Below are 20,629 nucleotides of genomic sequence, written 5' to 3'. Positions count from 1 at the left end.
GTAGTTTCATTCCATGTGTAAGTGCCATTATACATTTTTTTTTACCTCTTCCATCAGTTCGTATTGGTCATATTGATTACAAAGATCCCCAGTGGCCTAAGACACTGGCCTCCTAAGCCATGGATTGTGAGGTTTAGTCTTTGCTGAAGTGGCTGAAAGCAGAGTTGTGCAGCGGATGCGTGCTGGGTTCATAACCCAGAGGTTGATGGATCAAAAACATTTTATGCTAACCAGCTTTTTATAGCATTTCAGTTCGAACAAATATTTTTTTTAAATGCGTAGTTTCATTCCATGTGTAGGTGCCATTATACTTTTTTTTTTACCTCTTCCATCAGTTCGTATTGGTCATATTGATTAGACACTGGCCTCCTAAGCCATGGATTGTGAGGTTTTAGTCTTTGCTGAAGTGGCTGAAAGCAGAGTTGTGCAGCGGATGCGTGCTGGGTTCATAACCCAGAGGTTGATGGATCGAAAACATTTTCTGCTAACCAGCTTTTTATAGCATTTAAGTTCGAACAAATATTTTTTTTAAATGCGTAGTTTCATTCCATGTGTAGGTGCCATTATACTTTTTTTTTTTACCTCTTCCATCAGTTCGTATTGGTCATATTGATTACAAATATCCCCAGTGGCCTAAGACACTGGCCTCCTAAGCCATGGATTGTGAGGTTTAGTCTTTGCTGAAGTGGCTGATAGCAGAGTTGTGCAGCGGATGCGTGCTGGGCCCATAACCCAGAGGTTGATGGATCGAAAACATTTTCTGCTAACCAGCTTTTTATAGCATTTAAGTGCAAACAAATATTTTTAAAAAATGCGTAGTTTCATTCCATGTGTAAGTGCCATTATACATTTTTTTTTGCCTCTTCCATCAGTTCGTATTGGTCATATTGATTACAAAGATCCCCAGTGGCCTAAGACACTGGCCTCCTAAGCCATGGATTGTGAGGTTTAGTCTTTGCTGAAGTGGCTGAAAGCAGAGTTGTGCAGCGGATGCGTGCTGGGTTCATAACCCAGAGGTTGATGGATCGAAAACATTTTATGCTAACCAGCTTTTTATAGCATTTCAGTTCGAACAAATATTTTTTTTAAATGCGTAGTTTCATTCCATGTGTAGGTGCCATTATACTTTTTTTTTTTACCTCTTCCATCAGTTCGTATTGGTCATATTGATTAGACACTGGCCTCCTAAGCCATGGATTGTGAGGTTTTAGTCCTTGCTGAAGTGGCTGAAAGCAGAGTTGTGCAGCGGATGCGTGCTGGGTTCATAACCCAGAGGTTGATGGATCGAAAACATTTTCTGCTAACCAGCTTTTTATAGCATTTAAGTTCGAACAAATATTTTTTTTAAATGCGTAGTTTCATTCCATGTGTAGGTGCCATTATACTTTTTTTTTTTACCTCTTCCATCAGTTCGTATTGGTCATATTGATTACAAATATCCCCAGTGGCCTAAGACACTGGCCTCCTAAGCCATGGATTGTGAGGTTTAGTCTTTGCTGAAGTGGCTGATAGCAGAGTTGTGCAGCGGATGCGTGCTGGGCCCATAACCCAGAGGTTGATGGATCGAAAACATTTTCTGCTAACCAGCTTTTTATAGCATTTAAGTGCAAACAAATATTTTTAAAAAATGCGTAGTTTCATTCCATGTGTAAGTGCCATTATACATTTTTTTTTGCCTCTTCCATCAGTTCGTATTGGTCATATTGATTACAAAGATCCCCAGTGGCCTAAGACACTGGCCTCCTAAGCCATGGATTGTGAGGTTTAGTCTTTGCTGAAGTGGCTGAAAGCAGAGTTGTGCAGCGGATGTGTGCTGGGTTCATAACCCAGAGGTTGATGGATCGAAAAAAATTTCTGCTAACCAGCTTTTTATAGCATTTAAGTTCGAACAAATATTTTTTTTAAATGCGTAGTTTCATTCCATGTGTAGGTGCCATTATACTTTTTTTTTTTACCTCTTCCATCAGTTCGTATTGGTCATATTGATTAGACACTGGCCTCCTAAGCCATGGATTGTGAGGTTTAGTCTTTGCTGAAGTGGCTGAAAGCAGAGTTGTGCAGCGGATGCGTGCTGGGTTCATAACCCAGAGGTTGATGGATCAAAAACATTTTATGCTAACCAGCTTTTTATAGCATTTCAGTTCAAACAAATATTTTTTTTAAATGCGTAGTTTCATTCCATGTGTAGGTGCCATTATACTTTTTTTTTTACCTCTTCCATCAGTTCGTATTGGTCATATTGATTAGACACTGGCCTCCTAAGCCATGGATTGTGAGGTTTTAGTCTTTGCTGAAGTGGCTGAAAGCAGAGTTGTGCAGCGGATGCGTGCTGGGTTCATAACCCAGAGGTTGATGGATCGAAAACATTTTCTGCTAACCAGCTTTTTATAGCATTTAAGTGCAAACAAATATTTTTAAAAAATGCGTAGTTTCATTCCATGTGTAAGTGCCATTATACATTTTTTTTTGCCTCTTCCATCAGTTCGTATTGGTCATATTGATTACAAAGATCCCCAGTGGCCTAAGACACTGGCCTCCTAAGCCATGGATTGTGAGGTTTAGTCTTTGCTGAAGTGGCTGAAAGCAGAGTTGTGCAGCGGATGTGTGCTGGGTTCATAACCCAGAGGTTGATGGATCGAAAACATTTTCTGCTAACCAGCTTTTTATAGCATTTAAGTTCGAACAAATATTTTTTTTAAATGCGTAGTTTCATTCCATGTGTAGGTGCCATTATACTTTTTTTTTTTACCTCTTCCATCAGTTCGTATTGGTCATATTGATTAGACACTGGCCTCCTAAGCCATGGATTGTGAGGTTTAGTCTTTGCTGAAGTGGCTGAAAGCAGAGTTGTGCAGCGGATGCATGCTGGGCCCATAACCAGTTCGTACTGGTTGTGAAAGGTAGACAGTGCCCCAGTGGCCTAATGGATAAGGCACTGGCCTCCTAAGCCAGGAATTGTGGGTTCAAGTCCCATCTGGGGTGGTTGGAAACATTGTGGCCCAGCAGAAGCGTGCTGTGTCCATAACCCAAAGGTCGATGGATCGAAAACATTTTTGGCTAACCAGCTTTTTATAGCATTTAAGTGCGAACAAATATTTTTTTTAAATGCGTAGTTTCATTCCATGTGTAAGTGCCATTATACATTTTTTTTTTACCTCTTCCATCAGTTCGTATTGGTCATATTGATTACAAATATCCCCAGTGGCCTAAGACACTGGCCTCCTAAGCCATGGATTGTGAGGTTTAGTCTTTGCTGAAGTGGCTGATAGCAGAGTTGTGCAGCGGATGCGTGCTGGGCCCATAACCCAGAGGTTGATGGATCGAAAACATTTTCTGCTAACCAGCTTTTTATAGCATTTAAGTGCAAACAAATATTTAAAAAAAATGCGTAGTTTCATTCCATGTGTAAGTGCCATTATACATTTTTTTTTACCTCTTCCATCAGTTCGTATTGGTCATATTGATTACAAAGATCCCCAGTGGCCTAAGACACTGGCCTCCTAAGCCATGGATTGTGAGGTTTAGTCTTTGCTGAAGTGGCTGAAAGCAGAGTTGTGCAGCGGATGCGTGCTGGGTTCATAACCCAGAGGTTGATGGATCAAAAACATTTTATGCTAACCAGCTTTTTATAGCATTTCAGTTCGAACAAATATTTTTTTTAAATGCGTAGTTTCATTCCATGTGTAGGTGCCATTATACTTTTTTTTTTACCTCTTCCATCAGTTCGTATTGGTCATATTGATTAGACACTGGCCTCCTAAGCCATGGATTGTGAGGTTTTAGTCTTTGCTGAAGTGGCTGAAAGCAGAGTTGTGCAGCGGATGCGTGCTGGGTTCATAACCCAGAGGTTGATGGATCGAAAACATTTTCTGCTAACCAGCTTTTTATAGCATTTAAGTTCGAACAAATATTTTTTTTAAATGCGTAGTTTCATTCCATGTGTAGGTGCCATTATACTTTTTTTTTTTACCTCTTCCATCAGTTCGTATTGGTCATATTGATTACAAATATCCCCAGTGGCCTAAGACACTGGCCTCCTAAGCCATGGATTGTGAGGTTTAGTCTTTGCTGAAGTGGCTGATAGCAGAGTTGTGCAGCGGATGCGTGCTGGGCCCATAACCCAGAGGTTGATGGATCGAAAACATTTTCTGCTAACCAGCTTTTTATAGCATTTAAGTGCAAACAAATATTTTTAAAAAATGCGTAGTTTCATTCCATGTGTAAGTGCCATTATACATTTTTTTTTGCCTCTTCCATCAGTTCGTATTGGTCATATTGATTACAAAGATCCCCAGTGGCCTAAGACACTGGCCTCCTAAGCCATGGATTGTGAGGTTTAGTCTTTGCTGAAGTGGCTGAAAGCAGAGTTGTGCAGCGGATGCGTGCTGGGTTCATAACCCAGAGGTTGATGGATGGAAAACATTTTATGCTAACCAGCTTTTTATAGCATTTCAGTTCGAACAAATATTTTTTTTAAATGCGTAGTTTCATTCCATGTGTAGGTGCCATTATACTTTTTTTTTTTACCTCTTCCATCAGTTCGTATTGGTCATATTGATTAGACACTGGCCTCCTAAGCCATGGATTGTGAGGTTTTAGTCCTTGCTGAAGTGGCTGAAAGCAGAGTTGTGCAGCGGATGCGTGCTGGGTTCATAACCCAGAGGTTGATGGATCGAAAACATTTTCTGCTAACCAGCTTTTTATAGCATTTAAGTTCGAACAAATATTTTTTTTAAATGCGTAGTTTCATTCCATGTGTAGGTGCCATTATACTTTTTTTTTTACCTCTTCCATCAGTTCGTATTGGTCATATTGATTACAAATATCCCCAGTGGCCTAAGACACTGGCCTCCTAAGCCATGGATTGTGAGGTTTAGTCTTTGCTGAAGTGGCTGATAGCAGAGTTGTGCAGCGGATGCGTGCTGGGCCCATAACCCAGAGGTTGATGGATCGAAAACATTTTCTGCTAACCAGCTTTTTATAGCATTTAAGTGCAAACAAATATTTTTAAAAAATGCGTAGTTTCATTCCATGTGTAAGTGCCATTATACATTTTTTTTTGCCTCTTCCATCAGTTCGTATTGGTCATATTGATTACAAAGATCCCCAGTGGCCTAAGACACTGGCCTCCTAAGCCATGGATTGTGAGGTTTAGTCTTTGCTGAAGTGGCTGAAAGCAGAGTTGTGCAGCGGATGTGTGCTGGGTTCATAACCCAGAGGTTGATGGATCGAAAAAAATTTCTGCTAACCAGCTTTTTATAGCATTTAAGTTCGAACAAATATTTTTTTTAAATGCGTAGTTTCATTCCATGTGTAGGTGCCATTATACTTTTTTTTTTTACCTCTTCCATCAGTTCGTATTGGTCATATTGATTAGACACTGGCCTCCTAAGCCATGGATTGTGAGGTTTAGTCTTTGCTGAAGTGGCTGAAAGCAGAGTTGTGCAGCGGATGCGTGCTGGGTTCATAACCCAGAGGTTGATGGATCAAAAACATTTTATGCTAACCAGCTTTTTATAGCATTTCAGTTCAAACAAATATTTTTTTTAAATGCGTAGTTTCATTCCATGTGTAGGTGCCATTATACTTTTTTTTTTACCTCTTCCATCAGTTCGTATTGGTCATATTGATTAGACACTGGCCTCCTAAGCCATGGATTGTGAGGTTTTAGTCTTTGCTGAAGTGGCTGAAAGCAGAGTTGTGCAGCGGATGCGTGCTGGGTTCATAACCCAGAGGTTGATGGATCGAAAACATTTTCTGCTAACCAGCTTTTTATAGCATTTAAGTGCAAACAAATATTTTTTAAAAATGCGTAGTTTCATTCCATGTGTAAGTGCCATTATACATTTTTTTTTGCCTCTTCCATCAGTTCGTATTGGTCATATTGATTACAAAGATCCCCAGTGGCCTAAGACACTGGCCTCCTAAGCCATGGATTGTGAGGTTTAGTCTTTGCTGAAGTGGCTGAAAGCAGAGTTGTGCAGCGGATGCGTGCTGGGTTCATAACCCAGAGGTTGATGGATCGAAAACATTTTATGCTAACCAGCTTTTATAGCATTTCAGTTCGAACAAATATTTTTTTTAAATGCGTAGTTTCATTCCATGTGTAGGTGCCATTATACTTTTTTTTTTTACCTCTTCCATCAGTTCGTATTGGTCATATTGATTAGACACTGGCCTCCTAAGCCATGGATTGTGAGGTTTTAGTCTTTGCTGAAGTGGCTGAAAGCAGAGTTGTGCAGCGGATGCGTGCTGGGTTCATAACCCAGAGGTTGATGGATCGAAAACATTTTCTGCTAACCAGCTTTTTATAGCATTTAAGTTCGAACAAATATATTTTTTAAATGCGTAGTTTCATTCCATGTGTAGGTGCCATTATACTTTTTTTTTTTACCTCTTCCATCAGTTCGTATTGGTCATATTGACTACAAATATCCCCAGTGGCCTAAGACACTGGCCTCCTAAGCCATGGATTGTGAGGTTTAGTCTTTGCTGAAGTGGCTGATAGCAGAGTTGTGCAGCGGATGCGTGCTGGGCCCATAACCCAGAGGTTGATGGATCGAAAACATTTTCTGCTAACCAGCTTTTTATAGCATTTAAGTGCAAACAAATATTTTTAAAAAATGCGTAGTTTCATTCCATGTGTAAGTGCCATTATACATTTTTTTTTGCCTTTTCCATCAGTTCGTATTGGTCATATTGATTACAAAGATCCCCAGTGGCCTAAGACACTGGCCTCCTAAGCGATGGATTGTGAGGTTTAGTCTTTGCTGAAGTGGCTGAAAGCAGAGTTGTGCAGCGGATGTGTGCTGGGTTCATAACCCAGAGGTTGATGGATCGAAAAAAAATTCTGCTAACCAGCTTTTTATAGCATTTAAGTTCGAACAAATATTTTTTTTAAATGCGTAGTTTCATTCCATGTGTAGGTGCCATTATACTTTTTTTTTTTTACCTCTTCCATCAGTTCGTATTGGTCATATTGATTAGACACTGGCCTCCTAAGCCATGGATTGTGAGGTTTAGTCTTTGCTGAAGTGGCTGATAGCAGAGTTGTGCAGCGGATGCGTGCTGGGCCCATAACCCAGAGGTTGATGGATCGAAAACATTTTCTGCTAACCAGCTTTTTATAGCATTTAAGTGCAAACAAATATTTTTAAAAAATGCGTAGTTTCATTCCATGTGTAAGTGCCATTATACATTTTTTTTTGCCTCTTCCATCAGTTCGTATTGGTCATATTGATTACAAAGATCCCCAGTGGCCTAAGACACTGGCCTCCTAAGCCATGGATTGTGAGGTTTAGTCTTTGCTGAAGTGGCTGAAAGCAGAGTTGTGCAGCGGATGTGTGCTGGGTTCATAACCCAGAGGTTGATGGATCGAAAAAAATTTCTGCTAACCAGCTTTTTATAGCATTTAAGTTCGAACAAATATTTTTTTTAAATGCGTAGTTTCATTCCATGTGTAGGTGCCATTATACTTTTTTTTTTTACCTCTTCCATCAGTTCGTATTGGTCATATTGATTAGACACTGGCCTCCTAAGCCATGGATTGTGAGGTTTAGTCTTTGCTGAAGTGGCTGAAAGCAGAGTTGTGCAGCGGATGCGTGCTGGGTTCATAACCCAGAGGTTGATGGATCAAAAACATTTTATGCTAACCAGCTTTTTATAGCATTTCAGTTCAAACAAATATTTTTTTTAAATGCGTAGTTTCATTCCATGTGTAGGTGCCATTATACTTTTTTTTTTACCTCTTCCATCAGTTCGTATTGGTCATATTGATTAGACACTGGCCTCCTAAGCCATGGATTGTGAGGTTTTAGTCTTTGCTGAAGTGGCTGAAAGCAGAGTTGTGCAGCGGATGCGTGCTGGGTTCATAACCCAGAGGTTGATGGATCGAAAACATTTTCTGCTAACCAGCTTTTTATAGCATTTAAGTGCAAACAAATATTTTTAAAAAATGCGTAGTTTCATTCCATGTGTAAGTGCCATTATACATTTTTTTTTGCCTCTTCCATCAGTTCGTATTGGTCATATTGATTACAAAGATCCCCAGTGGCCTAAGACACTGGCCTCCTAAGCCATGGATTGTGAGGTTTAGTCTTTGCTGAAGTGGCTGAAAGCAGAGTTGTGCAGCGGATGCGTGCTGGGTTCATAACCCAGAGGTTGATGGATCGAAAACATTTTATGCTAACCAGCTTTTATAGCATTTCAGTTCGAACAAATATTTTTTTTAAATGCGTAGTTTCATTCCATGTGTAGGTGCCATTATACTTTTTTTTTTTACCTCTTCCATCAGTTCGTATTGGTCATATTGATTAGACACTGGCCTCCTAAGCCATGGATTGTGGGGTTTTAGTCTTTGCTGAAGTGGCTGAAAGCAGAGTTGTGCAGCGGATGCGTGCTGGGTTCATAACCCAGAGGTTGATGGATCGAAAACATTTTCTGCTAACCAGCTTTTTATAGCATTTAAGTTCGAACAAATATATTTTTTAAATGCGTAGTTTCATTCCATGTGTAGGTGCCATTATACTTTTTTTTTTTACCTCTTCCATCAGTTCGTATTGGTCATATTGACTACAAATATCCCCAGTGGCCTAAGACACTGGCCTCCTAAGCCATGGATTGTGAGGTTTAGTCTTTGCTGAAGTGGCTGATAGCAGAGTTGTGCAGCGGATGCGTGCTGGGCCCATAACCCAGAGGTTGATGGATCGAAAACATTTTCTGCTAACCAGCTTTTTATAGCATTTAAGTGCAAACAAATATTTTTAAAAAATGCGTAGTTTCATTCCATGTGTAAGTGCCATTATACATTTTTTTTTGCCTTTTCCATCAGTTCGTATTGGTCATATTGATTACAAAGATCCCCAGTGGCCTAAGACACTGGCCTCCTAAGCGATGGATTGTGAGGTTTAGTCTTTGCTGAAGTGGCTGAAAGCAGAGTCGTGCAGCGGATGCATGCTGGGCCCATAACCAGTTCGTACTGGTTGTGAAAGGTAGACAGTGCCCCAGTGGCCTAATGGATAAGGCACTGGCCTCCTAAGCCAGGAATTGTGGGTTCAAGTCCCATCTGGGGTGGTTTGAAACATTGTGGCCCAACAGAAGCGTGCTGTGTCCATGACCCAAAGGTCGATGGATCGAAAACATTTTTGGCTAACCAGCTTTTTATAGCATTTAAGTGCGAACAAATATTTTTTTAAAATGCGTAGTTTCATTCCATGTGTAAGTGCCATTATACATTTTTTTTTTACCTCTTCCATCAGTTCGTATTGGTCATATTGATTACAAATATCCCCAGTGGCCTAAGACACTGGCCTCCTAAGCCATGGATTGTGAGGTTTAGTCTTTGCTGAAGTGGCTGATAGCAGAGTTGTGCAGCGGATGTGTGCTGGGCCCATAACCCAGAGGTTGATGGATCGAAAACATTTTCTGCTAACCAGCTTTTTATAGCATTTAAGTGCAAACAAATATTTAAAAAAAATGCGTAGTTTCATTCCATGTGTAAGTGCCATTCTACATTTTTTTTTGCCTCTTCCATCAGTTCGTATTGGTCATATTGATTACAAAGATCCCCAGTGGCCTAAGACACTGGCCTCCTAAGCCATGGATTGTGAGGTTTAGTCTTTGCTGAAGTGGCTGAAAGCAGAGTTGTGCAGCGGATGTGTGCTGGGTTCATAACCCAGAGGTTGATGGATCGAAAACATTTTCTGCTAACCAGCTTTTTATAGCATTTAAGTTCGAACAAATATTTTTTTTAAATGCGTAGTTTCATTCCATGTGTAGGTGCCATTATACTTTTTTTTTTTTACCTCTTCCATCAGTTCGTATTGGTCATATTGATTAGACACTGGCCTCCTAAGCCATGGATTGTGAGGTTTAGTCTTTGCTGAAGTGGCTGAAAGCAGAGTCGTGCAGCGGATGCATGCTGGGCCCATAACCAGTTCGTACTGGTTGTGAAAGGTAGACAGTGCCCCAGTGGCCTAATGGATAAGGCACTGGCCTCCTAAGCCAGGAATTGTGGGTTCAAGTCCCATCTGGGGTGGTTTGAAACATTGTGGCCCAGCAGAAGCGTGCTGTGTCCATGACCCAAAGGTCGATGGATCGAAAACATTTTTGGCTAACCAGCTTTTTATAGCATTTAAGTGCGAACAAATATTTTTTTAAAATGCGTAGTTTCATTCCATGTGTAAGTGCCATTATACATTTTTTTTTTACCTCTTCCATCAGTTCGTATTGGTCATATTGATTACAAATATCCCCAGTGGCCTAAGACACTGGCCTCCTAAGCCATGGATTGTGAGGTTTAGTCTTTGCTGAAGTGGCTGATAGCAGAGTTGTGCAGCGGATGTGTGCTGGGCCCATAACCCAGAGGTTGATGGATCGAAAACATTTTCTGCTAACCAGCTTTTTATAGCATTTAAGTGCAAACAAATATTTAAAAAAAATGCGTAGTTTCATTCCATGTGTAAGTGCCATTCTACATTTTTTTTTGCCTCTTCCATCAGTTCGTATTGGTCATATTGATTACAAAGATCCCCAGTGGCCTAAGACACTGGCCTCCTAAGCCATGGATTATGAGGTTTAGTCTTTGCTGAAGTGGCTGAAAGCAGAGTTGTGCAGCGGATGTGTGCTGGGTTCATAACCCAGAGGTTGATGGATCGAAAACATTTTCTGCTAACCAGCTTTTTATAGCATTTAAGTTCGAACAAATATTTTTTTTAAATGCGTAGTTTCATTCCATGTGTAGGTGCCATTATACTTTTTTTTTTTACCTCTTCCATCAGTTCGTATTGGTCATATTGATTAGACACTGGCCTCCTAAGCCATGGATTGTGAGGTTTTAGTCTTTGCTGAAGTGGCTGAAAGCAGAGTTGTGCAGCGGATGCGTGCTGGGTTCATAACCCAGAGGTTGATGGATCGAAAACATTTTCTGCTAACCAGCTTTTTATAGCATTTAAGTGCAAACAAATATTTGTAAAAAATGCGTAGTTTCATTCCATGTGTAAGTGCCATTATACATTTTTTTTACCTCTTCCATCAGTTCGTATTGGTCATATTGATTACAAATATCCCCAGTGGCCTAAGACACTGGCCTCCTAAGCCATGGATTATGAGGTTTAGTCTTTGCTGAAGTGGCTGAAAGCAGAGTTGTGCAGCGGATGCGTGCTGGGTTCATAACCCAGAGGTTGATGGATCGAAAACATTTTCTGCTAACCAGCTTTTTATAGCATTTAAGTGCAAACAAATATTTAAAAAAAATGCGTAGTGTCATTCCATGTGTAAGTGCCATTATACATTTTTTTTTTACCTCTTCCATCAGTTCGTATTGGTCATATTGATTACAAAGATCCCCAGTGGCCTAAGACACTGGCCTCCTAAGCCATGGATTGTGAGGTTTAGTCTTTGCTGAAGTGGCTGAAAGCAGAGTTGTGCAGCGGATGTGTGCTGGGATCATAACCCAGAGGTCGATGGATCGAAAACATTTTCTGCTAAACAGCTTTTTATAGCATTTAAGTGCAAAAAAATATTTTTAAAAAATGCGTAGTTTCATTCCATGTGTAAGTGCCATTATACATTTTTTTTGACCTCTTCCATCAGTTCGTATTGGTCATATTGATTACAAAGATCCCCAGTGGCCTAAGACACTGGCCTCCTAAGCCATGGATTGTGAGGTTTAGTCTTTGCTGAAGTGGCTGAAAGCAGAGTTGTGCAGCGGATGCGTGCTGGGTTCATAACCCAGAGGTTGATGGATCGAAAACATTTTCTGCTAACCAGCTTTTTATAGCATTTAAGTTCAAACAAATATTTTTTTTAAATGCGTAGTTTCATTCCATGTGTAGGTGCCATTATACTTTTTTTTTTTACCTCTTCCATCAGTTCGTATTGGTCATATTGATTAGACACTGGCCTCCTAAGCCATGGATTGTGAGGTTTAGTCTTTGCTGAAGTGGCTGAAAGCAGAGTTGTGCAGCGGATGCATGCTGGGCCCATAACTAGTTCGTACTGGTTGTGAATGGTAAACAGTGCCCCAGTGGCCTAATGGATAAGGCACTGGCCTCCTAAGCCAGGAATTGTGGGTTCAAGTCCCATCTGGGGTGGTTGGAAACAATGTGGCCCAGCAGAAGCGTGCTGTGTCCATAACCCAAAGGTTGATGGATCGAAAACATTTTCGGCTAACCAGCTTTTTATAGCATTTAAGTGCGAACAAATATTTTTTTTAAATGCGTAGTTTCATTCCATGTGTAAGTGCCATTATACATTTTTTTTTTACCTCTTCCATCAGTTCGTATTGGTCATATTGATTACAAATATCCCCAGTGGCCTAAGACACTGGCCTCCTAAGCCATGGATTGTGAGGTTTAGTCTTTGCTGAAGTGGCTGAAAGCAGAGTTGTGCAGCGGATGTGTGCTGGGTTCATAACCCAGAGGTTGATGGATCGAAAACATTTTCTGCTAACCAGCTTTTTATAGCATTTAAGTTCGAACAATTATTTTTTTTAAATGCGTAGTTTCATTCCATGTGTAGGTGCCATTATACTTTTTTTTTTTACCTCTTCCATCAGTTCGTATTGGTCATATTGATTAGACACTGGCCTCCTAAGCCATGGATTGTGAGGTTTTAGTCTTTGCTGAAGTGGCTGAAAGCAGAGTTGTGCAGCGGATGCGTGCTGGGTTCATAACCCAGAGGTTGATGGATCGAAAACATTTTCTGCTAACCAGCTTTTTATAGCATTTAAGTGCAAACAAATATTTGTAAAAAATGCGTAGTTTCATTCCATGTGTAAGTGCCATTATACATTTTTTTTTACCTCTTCCATCAGTTCGTATTGGTCATATTGATTACAAATATCCCCAGTGGCCTAAGACACTGGCCTCCTAAGCCATGGATTGTGAGGTTTAGTCTTTGCTGAAGTGGCTGAAAGCAGAGTTGTGCAGCGGATGCGTGCTGGGTTCATAACCCAGAGGTTGATGGATCGAAAACATTTTCTGCTAACCAGCTTTTTATAGCATTTAAGTTCAAACAAATATTTTTTTTAAATGCGTAGTTTCATTCCATGTGTAGGTGCCATTATACTTTTTTTTTTTACCTCTTCCATCAGTTCGTATTGGTCATATTGATTAGACACTGGCCTCCTAAGCCATGGATTGTGAGGTTTTAGTCTTTGCTGAAGTGGCTGAAAGCAGAGTTGTGCAGCGGATGCGTGCTGGGTTCATAACCCAGAGGTTGATGGATCGAAAACATTTTCTGCTAACCAGCTTTTTATAGCATTTAAGTTCGAACAAATATTTTTTTTAAATGCGTAGTTTCATTCCATGTGTAGGTGCCATTATACTTTTTTTTTTTACCTCTTCCATCAGTTCGTATTGGTCATATTGATTAGACACTGGCCTCCTAAGCCATGGATTGTGAGGTTTAGTCTTTGCTGAAGTGGCTGAAAGCAGAGTTGTGCAGCGGATGCATGCTGGGCCCATAACTAGTTCGTACTGGTTGTGAAAGGTAGACAGTGCCCCAGTGGCCTAATGGATAAGGCACTGGCCTCCTAAGCCAGGAATTGTGGGTTCAAGTCCCATCTGGGGTGGTTGGAAACAGTGTGGCCCAGCAAAAGCGTGCTGTGTCCATAACCCAAAGGTCGATGGATCGAAAACATTTTCGGCTAACCAGCTTTTTATAGAATTTAAGTGCGAACAAATATTTTTTTAAAATGCGTAGTTTCATTCCATGTGTAAGTGCCATTATACATTTTTTTTTTACCTCTTCCATCAGTTCGTATTGGTCATATTGATTACAAATATCCCCAGTGGCCTAAGACACTGGCCTCCTAAGCCATGGATTGTGAGGTTTAGTCTTTGCTGAAGTGGCTGATAGCAGAGTTGTGCAGCGGATGCGTGCTGGGCCCATAACCCAGAGGTTGATGGATCGAAAACATTTTCTGCTAACCAGCTTTTTATAGCATTTAAGTGCAAACAAATATTTTAAAAAAATGCGTAGTTTCATTCCATGTGTAAGTGCCATTATACATTTTTTTTTACCTCTTCCATCAGTTCGTATTGGTCATATTGATTACAAAGATCCCCAGTGGCCTAAGACACTGGCCTCCTAAGCCATGGATTATGAGGTTTAGTCTTTGCTGAAGTGGCTGAAAGCAGAGTTGTGCAGCGGATGTGTGCTGGGTTCATAACCCAGAGGTTGATGGATCGAAAACATTTTCTGCTAACCAGCTTTTTATAGCATTTAAGTTCGAACAAATATTTTTTTTAAATGCGTAGTTTCATTCCATGTGTAGGTGCCATTATACTTTTTTTTTTTACCTCTTCCATCAGTTCGTATTGGTCATATTGATTAGACACTGGCCTCCTAAGCCATGGATTGTGAGGTTTTAGTCTTTGCTGAAGTGGCTGAAAGCAGAGTTGTGCAGCGGATGCGTGCTGGGTTCATAACCCAGAGGTTGATGGATCGAAAACATTTTCTGCTAACCAGCTTTTTATAGCATTTAAGTGCAAACAAATATTTGTAAAAAATGCGTAGTTTCATTCCATGTGTAAGTGCCATTATACATTTTTTTTTACCTCTTCCATCAGTTCGTATTGGTCATATTGATTACAAATATCCCCAGTGGCCTAAGACACTGGCCTCCTAAGCCATGGATTATGAGGTTTAGTCTTTGCTGAAGTGGCTGAAAGCAGAGTTGTGCAGCGGATGCGTGCTGGGTTCATAACCCAGAGGTTGATGGATCGAAAACATTTTCTGCTAACCAGCTTTTTATAGCATTTAAGTGCAAACAAATATTTAAAAAAAATGCGTAGTGTCATTCCATGTGTAAGTGCCATTATACATTTTTTTTTTACCTCTTCCATCAGTTCGTATTGGTCATATTGATTACAAAGATCCCCAGTGGCCTAAGACACTGGCCTCCTAAGCCATGGATTGTGAGGTTTAGTCTTTGCTGAAGTGGCTGAAAGCAGAGTTGTGCAGCGGATGTGTGCTGGGATCATAACCCAGAGGTCGATGGATCGAAAACATTTTCTGCTAAACAGCTTTTTATAGCATTTAAGTGCAAAAAAATATTTTTAAAAAATGCGTAGTTTCATTCCATGTGTAAGTGCCATTATACATTTTTTTTGACCTCTTCCATCAGTTCGTATTGGTCATATTGATTACAAAGATCCCCAGTGGCCTAAGACACTGGCCTCCTAAGCCATGGATTGTGAGGTTTAGTCTTTGCTGAAGTGGCTGAAAGCAGAGTTGTGCAGCGGATGCGTGCTGGGTTCATAACCCAGAGGTTGATGGATCGAAAACATTTTCTGCTAACCAGCTTTTTATAGCATTTAAGTTCAAACAAATATTTTTTTTAAATGCGTAGTTTCATTCCATGTGTAGGTGCCATTATACTTTTTTTTTTTACCTCTTCCATCAGTTCGTATTGGTCATATTGATTAGACACTGGCCTCCTAAGCCATGGATTGTGAGGTTTAGTCTTTGCTGAAGTGGCTGAAAGCAGAGTTGTGCAGCGGATGCATGCTGGGCCCATAACTAGTTCGTACTGGTTGTGAATGGTAAACAGTGCCCCAGTGGCCTAATGGATAAGGCACTGGCCTCCTAAGCCAGGAATTGTGGGTTCAAGTCCCATCTGGGGTGGTTGGAAACAATGTGGCCCAGCAGAAGCGTGCTGTGTCCATAACCCAAAGGTTGATGGATCGAAAACATTTTCTGCTAACCAGCTTTTTATAGCATTTAAGTTCGAACAATTATTTTTTTTAAATGCGTAGTTTCATTCCATGTGTAGGTGCCATTATACTTTTTTTTTTTACCTCTTCCATCAGTTCGTATTGGTCATATTGATTAGACACTGGCCTCCTAAGCCATGGATTGTGAGGTTTTAGTCTTTGCTGAAGTGGCTGAAAGCAGAGTTGTGCAGCGGATGCGTGCTGGGTTCATAACCCAGAGGTTGATGGATCGAAAACATTTTCTGCTAACCAGCTTTTTATAGCATTTAAGTGCAAACAAATATTTGTAAAAAATGCGTAGTTTCATTCCATGTGTAAGTGCCATTATACATTTTTTTTTACCTCTTCCATCAGTTCGTATTGGTCATATTGATTACAAATATCCCCAGTGGCCTAAGACACTGGCCTCCTAAGCCATGGATTGTGAGGTTTAGTCTTTGCTGAAGTGGCTGAAAGCAGAGTTGTGCAGCGGATGTGTGCTGGGTTCATAACCCAGAGGTTGATGGATCGAAAACATTTTCTGCTAACCAGCTTTTTATAGCATTTAAGTTCGAACAAATATTTTTTTTAAATGCGTAGTTTCATTCCATGTGTAGGTGCCATTATACTTTTTTTTTTTACCTCTTCCATCAGTTCGTATTGGTCATATTGATTAGACACTGGCCTCCTAAGCCATGGATTGTGAGGTTTTAGTCTTTGCTGAAGTGGCTGAAAGCAGAGTTGTGCAGCGGATGCGTGCTGGGTTCATAACCCAGAGGTTGATGGATCGAAACATTTTCTGCTAACCAGCTTTTTATAGCATTTAAGTGCAAACAAATATTTGTAAAAAATGCGTAGTTTCATTCCATGTGTAAGTGCCATTATACATTTTTTTTTACCTCTTCCATCAGTTCGTATTGGTCATATTGATTACAAATATCCCCAGTGGCCTAAGACACTGGCCTCCTAAGCCATGGATTATGAGGTTTAGTCTTTGCTGAAGTGGCTGAAAGCAGAGTTGTGCAGCGGATGCGTGCTGGGTTCATAACCCAGAGGTTGATGGATCGAAAACATTTTCTGCTAACCAGCTTTTTATAGCATTTAAGTGCAAACAAATATTTAAAAAAAATGCGTAGTGTCATTCCATGTGTAAGTGCCATTATACATTTTTTTTTACCTCTTCCATCAGTTCGTATTGGTCATATTGATTACAAAGATCCCCAGTGGCCTAAGACACTGGCCTCCTAAGCCATGGATTGTGAGGTTTAGTCTTTGCTGAAGTGGCTGAAAGCAGAGTTGTGCAGCGGATGTGTGCTGGGATCATAACCCAGAGGTCGATGGATCGAAAACATTTTCTGCTAAACAGCTTTTTATAGCATTTAAGTGCAAAAAAATATTTTTAAAAAATGCGTAGTTTCATTCCATGTGTAAGTGCCATTATACATTTTTTTTGACCTCTTCCATCAGTTCGTATTGGTCATATTGATTACAAAGATCCCCAGTGGCCTAAGACACTGTTCTCCTAAGCCATGGATTGTGAGGTTTAGTCTTTGCTGAAGTGGCTGAAAGCAGAGTTGTGCAGCGGATGCGTGCTGGGTTCATAACCCAGAGGTTGATGGATCGAAAACATTTTCTGCTAACCAGCTTTTTATAGCATTTAAGTTCAAACAAATATTTTTTTTAAATGCGTAGTTTCATTCCATGTGTAGGTGCCATTATACTTTTTTTTTTTACCTCTTCCATCAGTTCGTATTGGTCATATTGATTAGACACTGGCCTCCTAAGCCATGGATTGTGAGGTTTAGTCTTTGCTGAAGTGGCTGAAAGCAGAGTTGTGCAGCGGATGCATGCTGGGCCCATAACTAGTTCGTACTGGTTGTGAATGGTAAACAGTGCCCCAGTGGCCTAATGGATAAGGCACTGGCCTCCTAAGCCAGGAATTGTGGGTTCAAGTCCCATCTGGGGTGGTTGGAAACAATGTGGCCCAGCAGAAGCGTGCTGTGTCCATAACCCAAAGGTTGATGGATCGAAAACATTTTCGGCTAACCAGCTTTTTATAGCATTTAAGTGTGAACAAATATTTTTTTTAAATGCGTAGTTTCATTCCATGTGTAAGTGCCATTATACATTTTTTTTTTACCTCTTCCATCAGTTCGTATTGGTCATATTGATTACAAATATCCCCAGTGGCCTAAGACACTGGCCTCCTAAGCCATGGATTGTGAGGTTTAGTCTTTGCTGAAGTGGCTGAAAGCAGAGTTGTGCAGCGGATGTGTGCTGGGTTCATAACCCAGAGGTTGATGGATCGAAAACATTTTCTGCTAACCAGCTTTTTATAGCATTTAAGTTCGAACAATTATTTTTTTTAAATGCGTAGTTTCATTCCATGTGTAGGTGCCATTATACTTTTTTTTTTTACCTCTTCCATCAGTTCGTATTGGTCATATTGATTAGACACTGGCCTCCTAAGCCATGGATTGTGAGGTTTTAGTCTTTGCTGAAGTGGCTGAAAGCAGAGTTGTGCAGCGGATGCGTGCTGGGTTCATAACCCAGAGGTTGATGGATCGAAAACATTTTCTGCTAACCAGCTTTTTATAGCATTTAAGTGCAAACAAATATTTGTAAAAAATGCGTAGTTTCATTCCATGTGTAAGTGCCATTATACATTTTTTTTTACCTCTTCCATCAGTTCGTATTGGTCATATTGATTACAAATATCCCCAGTGGCCTAAGACACTGGCCTCCTAAGCCATGGATTGTGAGGTTTAGTCTTTGCTGAAGTGGCTGAAAGCAGAGTTGTGCAGCGGATGTGTGCTGGGTTCATAACCCAGAGGTTGATGGATCGAAAACATTTTCTGCTAACCAGCTTTTTATAGCATTTAAGTTCGAACAAATATTTTTTTTAAATGCGTAGTTTCATTCCATGTGTAGGTGCCATTATACTTTTTTTTTTTACCTCTTCCATCAGTTCGTATTGGTCATATTGATTAGACACTGGCCTCCTAAGCCAAGGATTGTGAGGTTCAGTCTTTGCTGAAGTGGCTGAAAGCAGAGTTGTGCAGCGGATGCATGCAGGGCCCATAACCAGTTCGTACTGGTTGTGAAAGGTAGACAGTGCCCCAGTGGTCTAATGGATAAGGCACTGGCCTCCTAAGCCAGGAATTGTGGGTTCAAGTCCCATCTGGGGTGGTTGGAAACCTTGTGGCCCAGCGTGCTGTGTCCATAACCCAAAGGTCGATGGATCAAAAACATTTTTGGCTAACCAGCTTTTTATAGCATTTAAGTGCGAACAAATATTTTGTTTAAATGCGTAGTTTCATTCCATGTGTAAGTGCCAATATACATTTTTTTTTTACCTCTTCCATCAGTTCGTATTGGTCATATTGATTACAAATATCCCCAGTGGCCTAAGACACTGGCCTCCTAAGCCATAGATTGTGAGGTTTAGTCTTTGCTGAAGTGGCTGATAGCAGAGTTGTGCAGCGGATGCGTGCTGGGCACATAACCCAGAGGTTGATGGATCGAAAACATTTTCTGCTAACCAGCTTTTTATAGCATTTAAGTGCAAACAAATATTTTTTAAAAATGCGTAGTTTCATTCCATGTGTAAGTGCCATTATACATTTTTTTTTACCTCTTCCATCAGTTCGTATTGGTCATATTGATTACAAAGATCCCCAGTGGCCTAAGACACTGGCCTCCTAAGCCTTGGATTGTGAGGTTTAGTCTTTGCTGAAGTGGCTGAAAGCAGAGTTGTGCAGCGGATGCGTGCTGGGTTCATAACCCAGAGGTTGATGGATCGAAAACATTTTCTGCTAACCAGCTTTTTATAGCATTTCAGTTCGAACAAATATTTTTTTTAAATGCGTAGTTTCATTCCATGTGTAGGTGCCATTATACTTTTTTTTTTTACCTCTTCCATCAGTTCGTATTGGTCATATTGATTAGACACTGGCCTCCTAAGCCATGGATTGTGAGGTTTTAGTCTTTGCTGAAGTGGCTGAAAGCAGAGTTGTGCAGCGGATGCGTGCTGGGTTCATAACCCAGAGGTTGATGGATCGAAAACATTTTCTGCTAACCAGCTTTTTATAGCATTTAAGTGCAAACAAATATTTAAAAAAAATGCGTAGTTTCATTCCATGTGTAAGTGCCATTATACATTTTTTTTTATCTCTTCCATCAGTTCGTATTGGTCATATTGAATACAAAGATCCCCAGTGGCCTAAGACACTGGCCTCCTAAGCCATGGATTGTGAGGTTTAGTCTTTGCTGAAGTGGCTGAAAGCAGAGTTGTGCAGCGGATGTGTGCTGGGTTCATAACCCAGAGGTCGATGGATCGAAAACATTTTTGGCTAACCAGCTTTTTATAGCATTTAAGTGCGAACAAATATTTTTTTTAAATGCGTAGTTTCATTCCATGTGTAAGTGCCATTATACATTTTTTTTTTACCTCTTCCATCAGTTCGTATTGGTCATATTGATTACAAATATCCCCAGTGGCCTAAGACACTGGCCTCCTAAGCCATGGATTGTGAGGTTTAGTCTTTGCTGAAGTGGCTGATAGCAGAGTTGTGCAGCGGATGCGTGCTGGGCCCATAACCCAGAGGTTGATGGATCGAAAACATTTTCTGCTAACCAGCTTTTTATAGCATTTAAGTGCAAACAAATATTTTAAAAAAATGCGTAGTTTCATTCCATGTGTAAGTGCCATTATACATTTTTTTTGACCTCTTCCATCAGTTCGTATTGGTCATATTGATTACAAAGATCCCCAGTGGCCTAAGACACTGGCCTCCTAAGCCATGGATTGTGAGGTTTAGTCTTTGCTGAAGTGGCTGAAAGCAGAGTTGTGCAGCGGATGCGTGCTGGGTTCATAACCCAGAGGTTGATGGATCGAAAACATTTTCTGCTAACCAGCTTTTTATAGCATT

General features: G+C 40.4%; 8 non-coding genes across 8 annotated transcripts; all 8 read left to right on the top strand.

Moving 5' to 3' along the window:
* Positions 1 to 2,909: 2,909 nt before the first annotated feature.
* Positions 2,910 to 2,982, top strand: trnar-ccu (transfer RNA arginine (anticodon CCU)). Its single transcript has one exon. It is a non-coding gene; the product is annotated as a tRNA-Arg (tRNA).
* Positions 2,983 to 8,999: 6,017 nt separating this feature from the next.
* trnar-ccu (transfer RNA arginine (anticodon CCU)) lies at positions 9,000 to 9,072 on the top strand. Its single transcript has one exon. It is a non-coding gene; the product is annotated as a tRNA-Arg (tRNA).
* An 891-nt stretch (positions 9,073 to 9,963) lies between these two features.
* trnar-ccu (transfer RNA arginine (anticodon CCU)) lies at positions 9,964 to 10,036 on the top strand. Its single transcript has one exon. It is a non-coding gene; the product is annotated as a tRNA-Arg (tRNA).
* A 1,983-nt stretch (positions 10,037 to 12,019) lies between these two features.
* Positions 12,020 to 12,092, top strand: trnar-ccu (transfer RNA arginine (anticodon CCU)). The gene has a single exon. It is a non-coding gene; the product is annotated as a tRNA-Arg (tRNA).
* Positions 12,093 to 13,500: 1,408 nt separating this feature from the next.
* On the top strand, positions 13,501 to 13,573 carry trnar-ccu (transfer RNA arginine (anticodon CCU)). The gene has a single exon. It is a non-coding gene; the product is annotated as a tRNA-Arg (tRNA).
* Positions 13,574 to 15,557: 1,984 nt separating this feature from the next.
* On the top strand, positions 15,558 to 15,630 carry trnar-ccu (transfer RNA arginine (anticodon CCU)). The gene has a single exon. It is a non-coding gene; the product is annotated as a tRNA-Arg (tRNA).
* A 1,962-nt stretch (positions 15,631 to 17,592) lies between these two features.
* Positions 17,593 to 17,665, top strand: trnar-ccu (transfer RNA arginine (anticodon CCU)). The gene has a single exon. It is a non-coding gene; the product is annotated as a tRNA-Arg (tRNA).
* Positions 17,666 to 18,814: 1,149 nt separating this feature from the next.
* trnar-ccu (transfer RNA arginine (anticodon CCU)) lies at positions 18,815 to 18,887 on the top strand. The gene has a single exon. It is a non-coding gene; the product is annotated as a tRNA-Arg (tRNA).
* The last annotated feature ends 1,742 nt before the right edge of the window (positions 18,888 to 20,629 follow it).

Source organism: Oncorhynchus clarkii, chromosome 7, assembly GCF_045791955.1.
Source record: "Oncorhynchus clarkii lewisi isolate Uvic-CL-2024 chromosome 7, UVic_Ocla_1.0, whole genome shotgun sequence".
In the NCBI taxonomy this organism is placed as follows: Eukaryota; Metazoa; Chordata; class Actinopteri; order Salmoniformes; family Salmonidae; genus Oncorhynchus; species Oncorhynchus clarkii.
This window is presented reverse-complemented; position numbering and strand designations above follow the sequence as displayed.